At 38.8% G+C, this 20,381-nt stretch overlaps 1 protein-coding gene across 3 annotated transcripts in view; it reads right to left on the bottom strand.

Moving 5' to 3' along the window:
• The window catches only part of AHCYL2 (adenosylhomocysteinase like 2), a 211,066-nt gene that overhangs the window by 64,892 nt on the left and 125,793 nt on the right, over window positions 1–20,381 (bottom strand). The window lies entirely within an intron of this gene.

The following is a 20,381-nucleotide window of genomic DNA, read 5'->3' as shown; positions in this document are numbered from 1 at the left end:
CCTCCTTGCTGCACACTTCAGAAGTTTGGAAATAAGACATAACTAGAAAAAAGCTAAGCTAGCCTATCACACCTGCTTAGTTCATTCCTAGAGTATATCATCCAGTAAGAGTACCACAGGTTTCAGGCACGAAGGAAGTCTAACAAGATATGCCCGCTTTGGTCCCTTTAAGGACCAGGACTCTTTACAGTGTTAATTCCCATTGAAGAGGATAGTTTCTCCACAGCTAACAGTGACAATATTATAATTATGATTATAGGTTCTGTGAAAGGAAAACATCTTGGGCCCCCAAAATCACTAAGCCAAAGGGAAAAGTCAAGCTGGAACTGCTTAAGGCAAACCTGCCTCCGATTCTATTCAAAATCGCCCCTCTGCTCACTGAGATAAATGCACATCTGATTGCCTCCTTTGAAGAGGCTAATCAGAAACTCAAAATAATGCGACCATTTGTCTCTTATCTGCCCATGACCTGGAAGCCCCCTCCCTGCTTCCAGATGTCTTGCCTTTCCAGACTGAACCAGTGTTCATCATACATATGTTGATTGATGTCTCCTGTCCCCCTAAAATGTATAAAACCAAACTGTGCTCTGACCACCTTGGGCACATGTCATTGGGACCTCCTGAGGCTGTGTCTTGAGTGCATATCCTCTAACCTTGGCAAAATAAGCTTTCTAAATTAACTGAGACCTGTCTCAGATGTTCGGAGTTCACAGTTCATTTCCCTGTAGGGCCTTCACTAGTTAATAGGATGGCCCTTTGGATTTGGAACGGAGGGGAGGAAGGTAATATCTACGGAAGAGGTACTGTAAGATGCCAGAGAGGGCGGAATTCAAATGAATGGCCAGAGGTTTGACTGGAGAGAAAGGCAGGTGAAAACGGGGACTGTTGAACCAGGGTGCATTCAGAGGTATCAAGGGATCACAGGGAGGGTGGAGAGCAGGCAAAATAAGAACAGCAGGGGTAGAAGTAAAGGAAGCTGTGGTCTTAGAGGAGCTATGGAGTGAGGCGATTTGAGCGATGTCAGGACAGAGGGTGATGAGATGCAGGGAAGATAAGGCCCACTGAAGTCAGAGTGTCAACTCTGATAAAGTCTTAGCTCCTAGCAACCTCTAGTTATTGTCCTCTAGTCTTCTTTTTAACCCAGAGAACTTCTTAAAATGAGAAGTCACATCTGTTGCCTAAATTGCCAATGGTGTATTTCATCTGTGCTTTTTTTTTTTTTTTTTTTTGAGACGGAGTCTCGCTCTGTCGCCCAGGCTGGAGTGCAGTGACCGGATCTCAGCTCACTGCAAGCTCCGCCTCCCGGGTTTACGCCATTCTCCTGCCTCAGCCTCCCGTAGGTGGGACTACAGGTGCCCGCCACCTCTCCGGGCTAGTGTTTTTTTTTGTTTTGTTTTTTGTTTTTTACTAGAGACGGGGTTTCACCGTGTTAGCCAGGATGGTCTCGATCTCCTGACCTCGTGATCCGCCCATCTCGGCCTCCCAAAGTGCTGGGATTACAGGCTTGAGCCACCGCGCCTGGCCCCATCTGTGCTTTAAACGCAACACGTATACAATCAAAATTACTGCTCCATCTTTCTCACCCCCCTCCAAACAACACTTCTCCTCACTTTTCTATTTGTGTTTGTGATGCCACTGTCCTCAGGCAACCATATATGAAACCTCAGGCACCTTTGATTTTCCCCTTTTCCTTAGTCCCCAGAACAATCAGTTGGATATTATTTCTGCGCCCTCCTCCACCAAACCTTTCATCTATCCCTTTCTGTTCATTTTCACTCCTCTTAACCCTCTACAAATCCTTTCCCAGAAGACTATCCACTTCATATATATATACACACATATATATGTGTATATATGTGTGTGTGTGTATATAATGTGTATTTTTATTCTATCCTCCAGGTAGACTGTATTATCTGCTACTTCTTGAATGTAAACACTACAGTATGGTGACCATGAACAGTGGTTTTGGAATCAGAGTTAGGTTAGAATCCTGCCTCTGCCACTTATTTGACCTCTCTATATAACTCCAATTTCCAATTTGTATGGTGGAAATAATAACAGTCACCTACCTAACAGGACTGACGCAAGGATTTTAAAAGGGTACATACTCTAAGGCGTTAATGGTAGCTCTTAATTATGTTGTTATTATGCTGTGTTCTTTCCCACCTCAATGCCTTTGCTCTTGTCATTTTCTCAAATCGAAATGCATTCGTTTCTGCCTTCACTTCCATCATCTTCACTTTTTCAAATATTTAAAGGAATGATACTTCTACCATGAAACCTGACCTTAAAAAAGGAATCTCCCCTTCATCTAATATTGTTCTTTGGCTATATCACTATTCTCACCATTCCTCAAATTATAGTTCCTATGTATGTGTGTTACCCCTTGTTAGTCTCCATGCTCTTCAGCGGCTTAGCCTACTTTGATTTGCCTACAATACCTGGGATATAGTAGGTGCTTAGCAAATCACCAAATTTAAAATTTCTGTATGCTGTACATATACTTTATTATAGTTTGGGGGCAACTTGCATACTCTATTCAATATGTTTATGTCCATTTTATAGAAGAAGGAACACTGTTTTATATTTATAGGGGCTTAGTTATACTACTGACTATAGCTATATGACTTATTTGACGATAAGTCCTTAGTAGGGTTTTAGTCCTTAATTATACTATCTCTTCAGGAACATATAATCCACTTTCCATTGCTTGATCTGCACCCATTGTAATCCATTTTGATCTGCATTATAATGAAACTTCTGGAACAAATTAAGGCCAAAGGTCTATTTTACGGCTAGAGTGAAGCCCAACCCTTAGAATATTTCAGTGATAAGAAAATTACTAGATCATATTGATAGTGTAGGCTAGTGTGGTAATAATAACAATAATTTAAAAAGTAAAGGTAAAAGAAGCTGGGCGCAGTGGCTCACGCCTGTAATCCCAGCACTTTGGGAGGCCGAGGCGGGCAGATCACCTAAAGTCAGGAGATCGAGACCAGCCTGGTCAACATGGTGAAACCCCGTCTCTACTAAAAATACAAAAATTAGCCAGGTACAGTGTCCCGCGCCTAAAATCCCAGTTACTCAGGAGGCTGAGGCAGGAGAATCACTTGAACTTGGGAGGAAGAGGTTACAGTGAGCCGAGATCGTGCCACTGTATTCCAGCTTGGGTGACAGAGTGAGACTCCGTCTCAAAAATAAAACAATTTTTTAAAGTTAAAAAAAAATTTTTTTTTAAAGGTAAGAGAAAAAAATTAATATTCTATTCTATTCTAACATAACAGGGTCTCACTGTGTCACCCAGGCTGAGGTGCAGTGATATGATCATTGCTTGACTTCCTAGGCTCAAGTGATCCTGCCACCTCAAACTCCCGAGTAGCTGAGACTACAGGTGTGCAACACCACACACCACACCCGGCAAATTTTTAAATTTTTGGTAGAGACAGGGGTCTCACTATGTTTCCCAGGCTTGTCTTGAACTCCCAGGAGTTCATCTCAAGTGATCCTCCCGCCTTGGCCTCCCAAAGTGCTGGGATTACAGAAATGAGCTACTGTGCCCAGCCTATTTTCTCTATGTAACGATTAAATAAATAGAAGATGACAACCTTCATGGTAGTGTTAAACCATAGAAGAAAATGACTTTTAGAGAAACAAGATTAAAAATAAAAGAATAGGCCAGGCATGGCAGCTCATGCCTGTAATCCCAGCACTTTCGGAGGCCGAGGCGGGTGGATCACCTAAGGCCAGGAGTTTGAGAACAGCCTGGCCAACATGGTGAAACCTGTCTCTACTAAAAATACAAAAATTAGCTGGGTGTGGTGGCGGGTGTCTGTAATCCCAGCTACTCAGGAGGCTGAGGCAGGGAGAATTGCTTGAACCCGGGAGGCAGAGGTTGCGGTGAGTGGACATTGTGCCACTGCTCTCCAGCCTGGGCAACACAGCAAAGACTCCATCTCCAATAAATAAATAAAAGAATAAACACAAGTAAAATATATCACTTTGGCAGGCTAAACTAAGTGTTGTTTTTAGTTATGACTTTTTTTGTTTCCTTACTGTAGGTTTTAACTAAAATAGACTATTTGAACACTGCAACCTCACTACATCTCTCTGCAACAATTCTGAAATGGAAATAAAATAGTAGCTATTACATTTGAGAACTGAAGGCCTATTAACTGACAAGGACTGTGTAAGGCATAAGGAATAGGTATAAGTACTAGTTATAAATTTGTTTCCAATATAATTCCACTTTACCATAATGTGCCTTAGAAGACACACCTATAGCCAGGGCAGGAGTGAGACCACTGCATATGATTATATTACCCTTAACATGTAGGTGAGGAATTGGCAACTTCAAAAAAAAAGTTATGCAAACTGTATCAGCTCCTGCAGCTTTCTGTTGTAGTCAAATTCATAGAGACAGAAGGTAGAGCAGTGGTTACAAGGGGCTGGAGGGAAGGGAGAATCAGGAATTGTTGTTTAATGGGTATAGAGTCGCAGTTTGAGATAATGAAAAAGTTTTGGAGATGGATGGTGGTGATGGTTACACAACAATGTGAATGCACTTAATGCCACTGAACTATTTACTTAAAAATGGTTAAAGTGGTAAAAATCTTATGTACATTTACCACAATTTTTTTTAAAGTGGTTGTACTGGTAATGGTAGTGGTGGTGGTGAAGATATAGATGAAAACCACAATGTGACACCATTATCTAGAAAGGCTAAAATGACAGAGACCAAAGGATGTGAAGCAAGTGCAATACTGATATCTTGCTGGTAGGAATATAAACTAGAACAAGTATTTTGGAAAATTGTTTGACATTATCTAGCTGAACATATGCATACCCCATAACCTAGCAGTTCCACTCCCAGATATATATCCAGGAGAAATATTTGCATATGGGTACCGAAAGACATACAAGAATGATCATAGCAACGTTAATTTTTATAGTCCCCAAGCTGAAAACAACCAAAAAGTCCATAAACAGAAAAAATGGATTCAATAAATTGTGGCCGTTCATGCAATGGGATACTTTCCCACAATACAAATAAAACTTCTAGTAAGTGCAACAAACTTGGACAATTCTTAAAAATACATTAAGCAGAAAAAAAAAGACACTTAAGAATAAATATTTTATGATTATATTGGTTTCAAAAATAGGCAGAACTGATCAGTGGTGATAAGAGTCAGGACAGAGATTACCTTTGGGGAGGAGTGAGGGTAACAACTGATAGGCCACCTATGAGAAGGTTCTAGGGTACTGGGAATGTTCTAGTTTCTTGTCTGTGTAGTGGTTGCGTAGGTTTGTTAACTTTTGAAATTTTATCAAGCTGTAACTTTTTTATTTGTGTGCTTTTGTAACTAAGTTATGCTTCAATAAAAAGTTTATTTTAAAAAAGAATATACTTTGGGAGGCCGAGACGGGCGGATCACGAGGTCAGGAGATCGAGACCATCCTGGCTAACATGGTGAAACGCCGTCTCTACTAAAAATACAAAAAAAACTAGCCGGGCGAGGTGGCGGGTGCCTGTAGTCCCAGCTACTCGGGAGGGTGAGGCAGGAGAATGGCGTGAACCTGGGAGGCGGAGCTTGCAGTGAGCTGAGATCCGGCCACTGCACTCCAGCCTGGGCGACAGAGCGAGACTCCGTCTCAAAAAAAAAAAAAAAAAAAAAAAAAGAATATAGCGAGAGTACACATTCTACATTCATTTAATGGCATTATGTTTCATTATTTAACCCCCACCTCCAGGTCAGTGATAAAACTGAGGGCCCGGAATGCAAATTCCTTCCCACTCTTATTCTTGTTGTTTTGAAGTTTAAAAACAAGTTTTCAACTTTAAGCTTGACTTCTCTTTGGCAACAGCTTTAGCTAGAGGTGCTAACTATGCAGCAAACTGAACCCTGACCTAAGTGGAGCTCTAATTAGCTGGGACAGGGAAATTGAGAATTTAAGTCCATACTCCACTCCTGGATTCTATAGGTCTTAACAGGGAGTAGAGAAGGTAGCTTGGTGACTGCTTTAGAATACTGTAATCTTTGAATTACTTAATTGTTTATTTGAGAAACACTGGATTAGTCAGTGGCAAGGAGGTACATTTAGTTTATACTAAGCATAATTTTGTTATAGTGATGTTTCTATTTATAGTTTTGTTAATTTTTACTCATACCCTGTTATCTTTTCCTTCCTTTTACTCTTCAGGTACCTGTTCTATATTTAATTCATTTTAGGCTTTGCCCTGAGCTAGCTAGCTATTCCTTTTTTTTTTTTTTTTTTTTTGAGAAGGAGTTTTGCTCTTGTTGCCCAGGCTGGAGTGCAATAGCATGATCTTGGCTCACTGCAACCTCTGCCTCCTGGGTTCAAGTGATTCTCCTGCCTCAGCCTTCCTGAGTAGCTGGGATTACAGGCATGTACCACCACGCTTGGCTAATTTTATATTTTTAGTAGAGACGGAGTTTCTCCATTTTGGTCAGGCTGGTCTTGAACTCCCGACCTCGGGTGATCTGCCCACCTCAGCCTCCCAAAGTGCTGGGATTATAGGCAAGAGCCACCATGCCCAGTCACTATTCTTTAAATCATATATTCATCTAGCACATATTCATGGGTTGTTTACTGTGTTAGGGACTAGGAATACAAAAATAAGACATATAACTTCTGTCCTTAGATTGCTTGCAGTACTAGTGTGGAAAGAGACAAATGATCAATTATAGTATCAATGCTGACATGTACTGTGATAGAGATCAGTCTGGAGGATTATTCAGTAATTCATGTAATTGATTCTTAACCTAGACCAGGAACTAGAAATGTCTACTGAAGGAAATTACAGCTAATCTATAAATTTTGAAAGACGTGTGTGTGTGTGTGTCTGTGTGTGCATGCATATGCCTATGTGTGCTTTCGTTTAGAGTGGGAAGGTAAGGGAATGTAGAGAGCCAAGGCTCCAGAGATATGCAGAGGCCAAGTCATGAAAGGTCTTGTATGTCATCATGCTAAGGAGTTTGGATTTTATTTTGAGGACAGTAAGGAGTAACTGGGGTGATATAAACAAGGAAGTGATATCGCATGTATAAATGGAATTATCTAGGTAGACTTTTACTTCTCAAAGTGGTGTCCCAGCCGTACTGTCATCATCTGAGAGCTGTTCAAAATGTAGAATTTTGGGACCTACTCCAGACTTTCTAAATCAGAATGGGCATTTTAACAAGATCTTCACATGATTTATATGCACATTCAAATTTGAAAAGCACTGATTTAGACAGATCATGATGATGGTCAGGCTTTATACAGCTGGTCTGAAGAAGATAGGACAGATTGCAAGAGACACTATGGAGTACATGTTCTTCCCTCTATTTGGAATACTCTTCTCAATTCCCCTCCAACACATACCAGGTAACTCCTGCTTATCCTTTACCTTTCTCCTTAAATGGAGCTTCTCTGATGCTACAGCCCCAATACACATAATTGGTGCCCTTGCCATATAATCCCATGTGCTTATATTATCATTTCTCACACTTTTATGTACTTATTTAATTGCCTCTCTCTTTGTACTGTAAGCACCACAAAGACAAAGGTCATATTTCTGTGGTACTTGGCACATGGTAGGCACCCAATAAATATTTGAGATTTGATTAAATGAATGAATTCATCATGTATAAGAATAAAAAATGGATTTAAATGAATGAATTCATCACGTATAAGAAGAGAAAATGGATTTGGGTATGTTGGAGAGAAGGATGTACATGCTATAATTGTTAACAATAATAGTCATTTTATATATGTGCGTGTGTTTATTTATTTATTTTTGGACACCCGGTCTTGTTCTATCTCTCAGACAGAGTGCAGTGGCATGATCATAGATCACTATAACCTCAAACTCCTGGGCTCAATCCTCCCATCTCAGCCTCCCCGGTAGCCAGGACTACAGGCGCACACTACTATGTCGGGCTAATTTTTTTTTTTTTTAAGAGATGGGGTTTTGCTATGTTGCTCAGACTGAATAATAGTAAATTTTACATAGCACTAATAAGTTCCAGGTAGTAAGTGCTTTATCCACATTAATTTATTTGATTATCCCAGTAATCCTATAGGATAGATACTCAATATCCCTATTTTACAGATGAGAAAACTGAAGCACAAAAAGGATAAGTAATTTGCCTAAGGTTGTGTTATTGTAAGAAGTAAGATTCAAACCAGGCAGTTGAGTACTGCTCTGCTGTATCTAGTTTTGGACAAAATAGCTTCCTGGTGCTTAGTGTTTTATATATATTAGTTATTTACTCTTTACAAAAACAATGTGTAGAAGATACTATTATTCTGATTTACAGACAAAGAAACAAAGGTTCAAAAAGGTTGTGTAGCCTGAGGATACACAGCTAGTAAGTGATGAAACTGGCCTTCAAACCCAAGTCTATTCAACTTTAGAAGCCTATAGTCTTTACCTGTAATGATGATGCTTCCATGTTGAGTCAAAAAAATACCTGTGAGGTATGAATTTTAGATTACTGAGGAACTGAGAAGTAAGATACCTAACATCATCTAGGTTGTGAGATAGGGAGAAGGGCTCAACAATGCCAGTGTCTGTGGTAGCACTGGCATTTTCAGTTTGAAGGAGTAAGGGAGATTTAAGGTCCAGCAATTCCAGTCAGTTTCATACTTGACCACATTGAGCTTTGAACTCAGGTGGTTAGGAACTTTAGCCTCCATAATAAACTGAAACTTCAGTGACTAAGGAATAGTTATTGGTTTTTTTGTTTTGTTTTGGTCTCAGAGAAACCAAATGGATTGGAAATACTCAATGTCAGAACTGGAAGGAACCAGTTCTAACCATCCATAGTTCACTCTTCCTTACCTCCTCTCCTTTTATGATAAGGAGATTGAAGAAGGGTAATTAGGTGATTTGCCAAAGTCCAATAAAACAAAGCCAGGAAGAGAAGACAGGGTCACATTCTTGTATTCCTTGCCCTATGCCTTATCTCTAGGTTCCAGATTCATCACCTTTTGATTAAAACTGTTCTGCCATTGTAGTAACATCTTTACTGCCTGGTTGTGTTTTAGCTTTGAGCTCTGAAAAGATTAACTTTTTGTCCCTTCTCCTTTGTCCCTAAGCACACACTCACTGACTTCAGATCATCCGGCAGGCCGTATGCCCTTATGCCCTCATTGATGATGATACTATCGAGTCATCACTTGTGGGAATACAACTGGCACAGAGGATTTTGAGCTGTTTTTGGAGTTAAGATTCTTCTGAGCTGTTCACATACTTGGTCAATTTTTGTAACTCTTATAGGTGGAACCATACAATCTATCTGTCCTTTTGTGACTGATATTTCACTTAGCATAATGTTCTCAAGGATCCTCCATGTCGTAGCATATGTCAGAATTTCATTCCTTTTTAAAGCTGAATAATATTCCATTTTATGTCTATACCACATTTTGTTTATCCATTCATCTGTCGATGGACATTTGTGTTGTTTCCAGCTTTTGGCTATTGTGAACAGTGCTGGTATCAACAGTGATGTACAAATATCTATTTGAGGCCCCGCTTTCAATTCTTTTTTTTTTCTTTTTTTTTCTTTTTTTTTTTTCTTTTTGAGACAGAGTCTTGCTCTGTCGTCCCAGGCTGGAGTGCAGTGGCACGATCTGGGCTCACTCAAGCTCAGCCTCCCAGGTTCACGCCATTCTCCTGCCTCAGCCTCCCAAGTAGCTGGGACTACAGGCGCCCGCCACAACGCTCAGCTAATTTTTTGTATTTTTAGTAGAGACGGGGTTTCATCATGTTAGCCAGGATGGTCTTGATCTCCTGACCTCGTGATCCACCTGCCTCGGCCTCCCAAAGTGGTGGGATTACAGGCGTGAGCCATTGCGCCTGGCCCACCAAGCACATTTTTATATGCTTATTGGCTATTTGGACATCCTCTTATGTGAAGAGTCTTTTAAGTCTTTTGTCTGTTTTTCTATTGGGTTGTCTTACCTTTACTGATTTGTATGAGTTATTTATATATTCTGATTTTAGTTCTTTGCAGTTATAAATCTTACAAACAACTTCTCTCCCTCTGTGGCTTGCTTTCCCATTCTTATTAATAAAAAACATTTTCTTTTGAAATAATTTTAGACTTAGAAACACCTTGTTAAAAATAGTACAGAGAGTTTCCATATGTACTTCACCTAGCATCCTCTAAGGTTAACTTCTTGTAAAATCACAGCAATTATCAAAACTAAGACATTCACATTGGTGCAATACTATTACCTAATAATACTGTAAACTGTTAACTAAACTGAAAGCTTTAGTTGGATTTCACCAGTTTTTCCACTAATATCCCTTTTCAGTTCCAGTATCCCATCCAGGATCCCACATTGCTTTTGGCTGTCCTCCTTGGTATCCTCCAATCTGTGATAGCTTCTCAGTCTTTCCTTGTCTTTCATGACTGTGAAAATATAAATGACTGAATCCCGAAATAACACTATGCATTGATTTAAAAAACTAGCAAACCCATGTTTGTTATCTATTCATCTCTTTTGATTTTTAGTAGAGTATAGGTACCAGCCTTTATATATTAAAAGACAACAATTTTAAAAATCAGCTAATTCAATTTCTTATTTCATGGATAAAGAAGCCAAGACCTAGAGAAATGAAATACCTTGCCAAAAGTCTTACAGTACTCCTTTTTTCCATAGATTTTATGTGGAAGGTGATACTCTTCTTCTCTGTGACTTTTGACAAACTTTTGGAGTATCTTAAAGGCCTTAAGTATTCAGAGACCCTCCCTTCTTAATCAACATGAACTAAGGATCTCTGTTTCCATTGGGAGATCAACAGGGCCTACACAGTTCCTAAATTGTTGGTCTGGGTTTTCTCATTTTTCTGGAATGAGGATATATTGCTCTTATATTGAGAAGAAAAAAGAAGTATGTGGTAGACAAAATAATGCCCCTCATCAAAGTTGCCTATGTCCTAATACTTCTTTCCTTTGTAATGGAAGGGAAAAAAGGAATAGACACAGGCAGCTTTATAAATTTGGTTATAATAAGATGAAGGAATTAACATCTAGAGGTTCCCCTGCACACACAATGAATTATGAGATGACATCAATTATAGGGAGTAGGGTGGAAAGGCTGTAGGAGAATTGAGGAACATGAAGAGACAGTGGTTTATAGTAATTTAAAAATAGATAACTAGCAGCCACTGACAGTTTCTAAGTAGGGCAGTAGTATCTCTGCAGAATGTGATAAAATATGCTTAAGGAAGATAGTTTATTACAGTGTAACTCTTACATTCAAGGGAAAATATGGCTGAAAGAAATGAGAGCAACTTTAAGGTCAACCTTGAAAATGGTTAAAGTCTGGATTTCCAGATTATCACTATATGAATGAAAAAGAGGGAACAAATTTGAGAAATCGTATAAAGGAAGAATTAGCAGGATCTAGACAAAGGTTTGAATGCCGAGTTGAAGGAGAGAAAAGTTCCTATAATATATATGTGAGTAGCCACTTTCAACATAACACATTCAAATTTCATGTATCCAGCAATTTATATCATTACCTTTTTTACATTTGTGATAATAACCACTATGACTATTTCTCTCTACCTGGTACTTTTCTGCCAGAAAGTTCTGACTGCTTTCCAAAATACTTTACCTTTTAACCTTTCCCCATTGAAGTCAAATAGGGAATATTCCAATTAGGTCCAAAGCAAATCAATCAAACATAACCATAATTAGCAAGCAGATCTTTTTACATCCAAGGGTAAAATACTGTCTACTTAAGAGGCAAAAATTGTCCTAGAATACAAACCTTAAGGGAGACCTGTCCTCCAAATAACAACTAATTCTCTAGCAGCCAATTTCTGGAAGTTGTGTTGATTAATGAGCTAATATCTGTGAGATACTTTAAGGTCCTCCGAAATAAATATATAAAATACATTGATTCTTATTATTTGAGGTAGTTACATTCTATAAAGTTGCCGTGAACACTAAATTTGCCAACACTGAACCATTGCTCCTAGGAAAAATACAGGGTTAGGTGCATGTGATTCTCAGCATTTGTGTCAATAGATGATCTTGTTTTATGTGTATTTCTGTTTAAAGACATCTTATTTAATATATTTTTGATACCTTATCATTGAACCCAGAGCCAAAAGCACTATAACTCATGTCTGAACTAAGCTGATCTAACACACATTTTCTCAGTAAGACACATCACAGCCTTTTTGGGCTTGAGAACACTAGACAACACTTTACCATGACACCTGGGGACCATTTTACCCAGTGCAATCACTAAAACAAAGTACAAAGATTCAAAAATATATGGCACTAAACAGATTACGAACAGGAGACTTGTTTACAGTATGAGGGGTGAAACAGGAAGGCAGACCATTGTCATGTTTGACCTCAGTTCTGCAGGTCTTCTTGAAGGTTTGTATTCCAGGACAATTTTTGCTTCTTAATGCATGTCAGGTGACACAAATTTTTCACCATTCTGTGCATATCTATGACCCCAAAAGGATCAGGGGTATTCATTTGGGGTTACAAATAAATTTTACTGACTAGGCAAATTTGCAAATATGGAATCTGAAAATAATGAGGATTGACTGTGCTGCTGTGTTCACTCACTCTGGATGATTCCAAGGCAAATCTCCTCTAATATTAAAGGTCATGAGCCAATTCTTTCCTACAGGAGCTATAAATCCTTTCTGTGAGGTCCATAAATCACTTCAACTTTGCTTCTAAGTGCAGTTCTCTGCAAGGTAAAGATTCTCTAGTCAAAATCTTCTGCCAAGTCTAGCAGTGGCAGAGAAAGTGGAAGGGAATTCAATCTATCTTCTTAATGCAATGCTGACACTGTAGTGTTAACCAGAGTCTATGTTCGGTTGCAAGAGCAAGTCTTACTCAATGTCATCCACAGTGAAGACCTGCAAGGGACCATAAATAGGCAGAGTACCATTACCAAATGGTCATGCCTATGCCTGGACTGTTCTGCTGCTGAAAACAACCCAGATACACAGACAGGTCAATACAACCTAGTAATCCTGTTACATTTCCTTACTCAGTCTTTTCTTCTTGTCTTCATACCAGCTGTCATAATGTTCTATACTTTCCTTAAATGTCCAGCTATAACATCCCTTACTCGCAGTATATTACTTCTACTCTTATTTTACAGAAAAAACTAAAATCATTAAATGGAAACAATTTATTTTCTAACTTCTTGATGATACTCAAACCTATAAACTTCCCCACATCCATCTTCTCCTATCTCCCTCCTGTTTTAATGGAAGATTCTCTCTTCTCATCAAAATCTATCCTTACACCAGTGCTCTGGATCAAATTCTTTTTTCACCTTCTTGGGGATTGCCTTCAATGCCAAACTCCTTGGCTTTCTAAACTTACTACAGTATATCCACAACTCTTCACCTTCCATTCAGTCCTCAATCTATTATGGTCTGTCTTGTCTTGCCAATCCACGGAAATAATTCATGCCATGGTTACTATGTCCTCGTTGCTACACCTATTGGATACTTCTCAGGATTCTGACATAGTTGTTAATATTTCTTCCTTGAAAGACTCTCTTCCTTTGGCTTTTCTGATATTATACTCATATTTCCTTTGATCTCCAAGATACCTTCATTCTCAGTTTCCTCTGGGCTTCTTTTTTTGGTCCCTCAAATGTGGGAATTCTTGAAGATTCTATTCTAGTCTCTGTGTCCTCTTCCATCAAATCTTCCTCTTACCTGTATCCATGGCTTCATTTACTATTAATGTACAGGTAATTTCTAAAACTCTGTATCTATTAATAACATCTCCCTCTGAGCTTAAGTTCTAGATAGTGGCCTACTAGATGGCATCACTCTATAATATTCCTATAGGCACCTCCATCTTAACACATCTAAAGTTATTTGCTTATTTTTATCTAATAAGCGAGATAGATTAAAAAATTAAGTAAATAGATGAAATAATTAAATTTATGCTAAGTGTTATACAGGAAATGACCAAGAGGCTAAATAAGGTATAAAAGGAAGAAACTACCTTAGACAGAATAATCAAGAAAGGCAGTTTTAAGGTGATAACATTTGAACTAGGACCAAAGGGATGAGAGAAAGCTTGCTATATGAAAGAAAGAAAATAGTTGCAAAACCCCTGATGTAAGAAAGAACTTGGCATGTTTAAGGAATAGAAAGATGACTTGTGTGGCTGGAATTTAGTGAATAAAAGGGAGAATGAGGTTGTAAAGAATGTAAAGAATGGCCGGGCATGGTGGCTCACCCCTGTAATCCTAGCACTTTGGGAGGCCGAGGCAGGCGGATCACATAAGGTGAGGAGTTCGAGACCAGCCTGGCTAACACAGTGAAACCCCGTCTCTACTAAAAATCTACAAAAATTAGCCAGGTGTGGTGGCAGGCACCTGTAATCCCAGCTACTCAGGAGGCTGAGGCAGGAGAATCGCTTGAACCCGGGAGGCAGAGGTTGCAGTGAGCCGAGATCACACCATTGCACCCCAGCCTGGGCAACAAGAGATAAACTCCGTCTCAAAAAAAAAAAAAAAAAAAAAAAGAATGAGGAGGTAAAGGCCTAAACATGAAAGGCCTTATAAGCTAAGGAATTTGAATTTTATTCTATGTATAACGGGTATTATTAAAGGATTTTAGGCAACAGAGTGACATGAAACAATTTCTATTTACATCTGCTGCTATGTGGAAAATGGATTAGAGACAGGCAAGAAGGGAAGACCAATCAGAAACCTGATGCAGTAGATCAATGCAAGATGATGGTAACCTGGAATAGGCTGATAGCAAAGGTGGAGAAAAGCAGGCAGATCTGAGGTAATCTTGACAGCAGAACTCACAAGACTTGCTAACGGATTGGAAGTAGGAGGTGAGGAAAAAGAAATAATGACTTCAATTCTAGTCTGAACAACTGGGTTAGAGGTGATTTACTAAGATGAGAAAAATTGGGGCAGGGTGAAAGAAAGTTTTGTGGGAGAAATAAAAAATTCCATTGTAGACGTGTTAAATTTAGAATATGAAACATTTATGTGGACACAGTATCTATATAGATAGGTGGACGTGAGAGTCTGGAGCTCAAATACGAGGTCTACATTGGGGACAGCTTGACTGGAAGCTGTCAAGCTCACGGTGGTGGGTTTGGGTTTTCCAAAATTCTAATTTTCACTTGAAAGCTTGAATTTTATCACTGACAACAAATACCGTCAATTTCTTTGAGACAGGCTCACTTCGTTCATTTTCAAGAAAATATCTGCCAGATGCCCAAACCTGAATAACCATGGTCTCTCTGTCAAGTAAAAGCAATATATGATTAAAAAAAGGAGGCTGGCGCACTTTGTAACTCAAACAATCAGGAATGTTTTCCTTCAAGACAAACATTATATTTCAGCATGCGGCCAAAGTACTTTATGTGTACTTCCCATTTCATTAAAAACAATTATACTCCGGGATTGATATTCAATAAAACTAATCATTTTAATGGCTTCATCAAAAACATTCTAAGAGAAACTGGAAAAAAGATGTTATCTGCAAGTGCACACCAATGACAAATACAATGATAATTAATGGTTATTAATTACTTACCTATCATTGCTTATGTAACATTAGTGCAAAATGTCAACACAATAGAAAAGGCAAACACCTTAGTAGTATTATGAAAACAGCTCTGACCTCACAGACCCTGAAAAAGAATATCAGGGACTCCTGGGAGTCCATGGACCACATTTGGAGAACCACTGCTTTAACAGGTGCTGGGAGACCACTGCAAAGTCTGGTGATTAACAAAAGCTTTGTGGAGAAAGAGGACATGAATGTTTTTTTACCTGCAAAGGGGTGCCTCAGAATGTCTTCTCTTCAGAAACGTCTTCTGATAAAGTTTGCAAGACCCAATCTTCCATAGCCTCTACCATTGCCAATGGGGATTTCCTTTCACCTTCCCCTTTGACTCAGGGGCTTTTGAGGTCAAAAGCATTTTCATAATACTACTAAAATGTCATTTGTCTTTTTCACTTTTCATTCTCTCATGAGTGTAGAGTGGGGTTTTCCAGGGGCTATATGTGTGATGATGTCATCAGGCTGAATAAATGGAACGTGTGCTTGTATATTTTTGTGGTTTCTAAAGTTTTCCAAGGAGATTGGTTACAGTATAAATAAAAGTGTTTTTGGCTTATTATTTCTACTATGTTCCTGCTGGTATCCCCAGTTATACCTACTATAATCTCTGTAACTTCACTATCATCCAATAAATTGTTATTTTTTAAATCCAAAAGTGTTCCTTATGCCTATGTGGAAACACCAAAAATAAGTATATATTTTTGACTTGTTTTAAAATAAAATTCAAAACTTTTTTCAACTTTCATAAATTTAAAATTGTTATTTAAAACTGCTATTTTAGAATTTAATAATATTCTAGATAAAATAAAAGTTAAGCTATTTCTAATACTTAAGGATGAATTGTTTGCTTTTAAAAAAGAAATTAGGCCAGGGCCGGGTGCAGTGGCTCATGCCTGTAATGCCAGCACTTTGGGAGGCCCAGGAGGGTGGATTACCTGAGGTCAGAAATTCAAGACCACCTGGTCAACATGGTGAAACCCCGTCTCTACTAAATATACAAAAATTAGCCAGGCATGTAGCGGGAGCCTGTAATCCCAGCTACTTGGGAGGCTGAGGCAGGAGAATCACTTGAACCTGGGAGACAAAGGTTGCAGTGAGCTGAGAGCCTGAGTAACAGAGCAAAACTCCATCTCTAAAAGATAACGGAAAAAAAATGGAGGAGGCTGGGTGCAATGGCTCACACCTGTAATCCTAGCACTTTGGGAAGTTGAGGCAGGAGGATCACAAGGTCAGGAGTTCGAGACCAGCCTGGCCAACGTAGTGAAACCTTGTCTCTACTAAAAATACAAAAATTAGTCAGGTGTGGTGGCATGCACCTGTAGTCCCAGCTACTCGAGAGGCTGAGGTGAGAGAATCCCTTGAACCCGGGAGGCAGAGGATGCAGTGAGCCGAGACCACGCCACTGCATTCCAGCCTCAGTGACAAAAGTGAGACTCCATCTTAAAAAAAAAAGACTACATTTATTGAATGCTTTCTACATTCCGAATACTACCTTGTTTTGGCATGTATTATCTCATTTAATCCTTATAATGCTATACAGTAGGTGCTTTTATTATCACCATTTCACTACTGAGGAAATAAGTATGGACAGGATAAGTGATTGACCCAAGATCAGAGCTCATAAGACACAGCTAAGACCTGAATCCAGGTACCTCTGTATGCTTTATCTGAAATGCCCTTATCTTCATATGCTTGTTGAATGTATTAACCCTGAACTGCCTTGTAGGTCAAGAATCCCATCTTCTATAAAACCTTTTGAAGCAAGAGTGAAAAATGATCAAGTATAAATTTGGAACAAATGTTTCTGAGTAATTGAGTTGTGCAATAATATGAATAACTAAATGTATATCTGAGTTAAAGTATGCAGATTGATTTTTCATAAATAAGAACTATGATCTGGACTTTAATCAAGTAACAGATAATGATCAATATTGATAGAGGCATTTTTTTATTAGTGTAGAACTACAACTCACTGGTTCTACTGTTCTCCCCTTTTCCTAAAACAAAGCAGAGAAAAGACCTTGAGATGGGAGAGGTTTTATAGAGATGTCAACAGGGCCACTAGGGCATCTTACATAGCTCTATCTCATTAGTAAGGTAGCTTTATTGCTAGTATGAAAATAAACCATGGCTGTTCCATATGGAATCAGGTTGGCATATGCTTTTTTTTTTTTTTTTTTTTTAAACACGGTCTTGCATTGTTGCCCAGGATGGAATGCAACGGTGCCATCTCAGCTCACTACAACCTCCACTTCCCGGGTTCAAGCGATTCTCCTGCCTTACTCAGCCTCCTGAGTAGCTGGGATTACAGGCATGTGCCACCACGCCTGGCTAATTTTTGTGGTTTTTTTTTTTTTTTTGGTAGAGATGGGGTTTCACCAGAATGGCCAGGCTAGTCTTGCACTCCTGACCTCAGGTGATTTTCTCACCTCAGCCTACCAAAGTGCTGGAATTAAGGCGTGAGCCACCGTGCCCGGCCTGGCATATGCTCTCATATTTGTATATACAAACCTCCAATTTTATCTCTTAGTCAAGATTTAGGTCTCTACCTAAAGATTATTCTTAGCATAAGGGTTTTTCTTGGTTTATGACAGTATTTCTAATTTTTAAAGCCCATACATAGTAAACCTAGATAGAATCAAAACATTTTCAAGATGAAGGGAACCTTTGAATTTGTCCAGATCAATCACTTCTTTTTACAGTTAAGAAGTTGAGACCTAGAAAGTTTAAATTACTTGCCCAGACATGATATATTTAGAAAAGATAAAAGTTATGAGGAAAAAAAGTCAGCCAGAGGCTCTTCCTAGTTATAAAGAGAAAATGATCTGACAGCAGAGTATTTTCAGGTGGAAAGAAACATAAAATAGCAAAACAGTTTAGGTTACTATGTTTTAACTTTTTAGGGCCATGAGACCTTCCCTTCCTTAGAAAATCTGATTAAAGTTACAGACCCTCTTCTCTAGAATCTAGAAAGTCTGGAATAAGCATATGCTTACACAAAATTTGGTATACAATTTCAAAGGTTCATTGATCCATTCAGGTTAACAATCCTTGGCCTAGGTGAAGAAAATAAATCCTGCAAACCCTCCAAACAGCAATTATGGAACTGGAGGGGCAAGGACAGAAACAAAGGCTAGTAAGTATCATATTTAGTAAGTATTATATACTTAATTAGATGCCAGGCAATGCATTAGATCATATACATGACTCATTTAATCCTCGTGACAATCCTATAAGATAGGTTTTTAAAATCTGAATTTTATTTCTTCATTTGTTTTTAACTACGGCACAAAGTTCAAGAGATATAAAAAGTATATGGTGGGCCGGGCGCGATGGCTCAAGCCTGTAATCCTAGCACTTTGGGAGGCCCAGACGGGCAGATCACGAGGTCAGGAGATTGAGACCATCCTGGCTAACATGGTGAAACCCCGTCTCTACTAAAAAATGTATATAAAAAAAAAACTAGCTGGGAGAAGTGGCGGGCGCCTGTAGTCCCAGCTATTCGGGAGGCTGAGGCAGGAGAATGGCGTGAACTCGGGAGGTGGAGCTTGCAGTGAGCCGAGATCCATCCACTGCACTCCAGCCTGGGCGACAGAGCAAGACTCTGTCTCAAAAAAAAAAAAAGTATATGGTGAAAAGTCTCTACCCTTTTCCTTCAGCACCTGAATATCCTCTCTAGAGAGAAATCTTACTTGTACATTCTTCTACAGACATTCTTTTCATAAAAGCATGTATGTGTGTGTGTGTTGGGGGGGTATTGTTTCTTTTTCTACACAGATGGCAGCATATCATTCATATAGTTCTGCATCCAGTTTTCCCCCTCAACATTATCTTGAAGACTTTCACTATCAGTATACAGAGTTGCCTCACTCTTCTTAACTTCTGCACATTGTTCTGTTTTATAGATATACCAATATTTATTTAACCAGTTCCTGCCAATGGACATTTAGATTGCTCCTACCTTGTTCTATTTGTTTATCACCATGATATAATGCTGTAGTGAATATCCTTCTACATGTGAATGTAATGCATTCTACATATGAATGTATAATGCTGTAGTGAATATTCTACGTGTGTGAGAATATCTGTAGGATAAATTTCCAGACATATCTTTCATCCAGACATATGCATTTTTGTATACATGGTAACTGAAGATCCTTCTCCCATATTTTCAGAAATTGTTTTGGAATCCACAAGGGAAGGAGGTCCTGGTACCCAAAGTAGATTGATACTGTAATACCTATTTGAAAAGCTTTCAAGTATGAAATGCTACTTGGGTGTAAAGTAAACAAGGTAAGGGATACAACTGAAAGGAGAGTCAAATACTCCTTAGAATACTGAAATAAATGCCTTTTAATTGTGGGGGTTGCATGTTTTCCCTCGTCATTTCTACCCCTGGCAATATAAAAAAATCTAGACATTTGTATCTGTACATTCATTAGGCTATAATTCAATCTTTCCAAGGACTGTAATTGTTCACTATCACTGTCCAAAAAAAAAAAAAAAAAAAACACAACACAGAGGTGAGGAAGGGAAGCAAAACTTTCCCATTAAGCAGCAGTAGGCAAAGCCACAAGTGAACACATCAATACCTATACAGCTGAGGGTGATTTTGAATTTAGACCAGTAGTCCTTAGTTATTTGACTTGTCTCCATGCAGTTTCTTATCAAAGCTGTTGTTTTTAAAAGTAGACTTTTAAAGAGCAGTTTTAGGTTCACAGCAAAATTGAGTAGAAAGTCAGAGAGTTCCCATATACCCTCTGCCCCCTCACAGACA

The sequence above is a fragment of the Chlorocebus sabaeus genome, chromosome 21, assembly GCF_047675955.1.
Source record: "Chlorocebus sabaeus isolate Y175 chromosome 21, mChlSab1.0.hap1, whole genome shotgun sequence".
NCBI lineage: Eukaryota > Metazoa > Chordata > Mammalia > Primates > Cercopithecidae > Chlorocebus > Chlorocebus sabaeus.
Note: the sequence above shows the minus strand (reverse complement) of the source record. Positions and strands in the feature narration are given on the sequence as shown.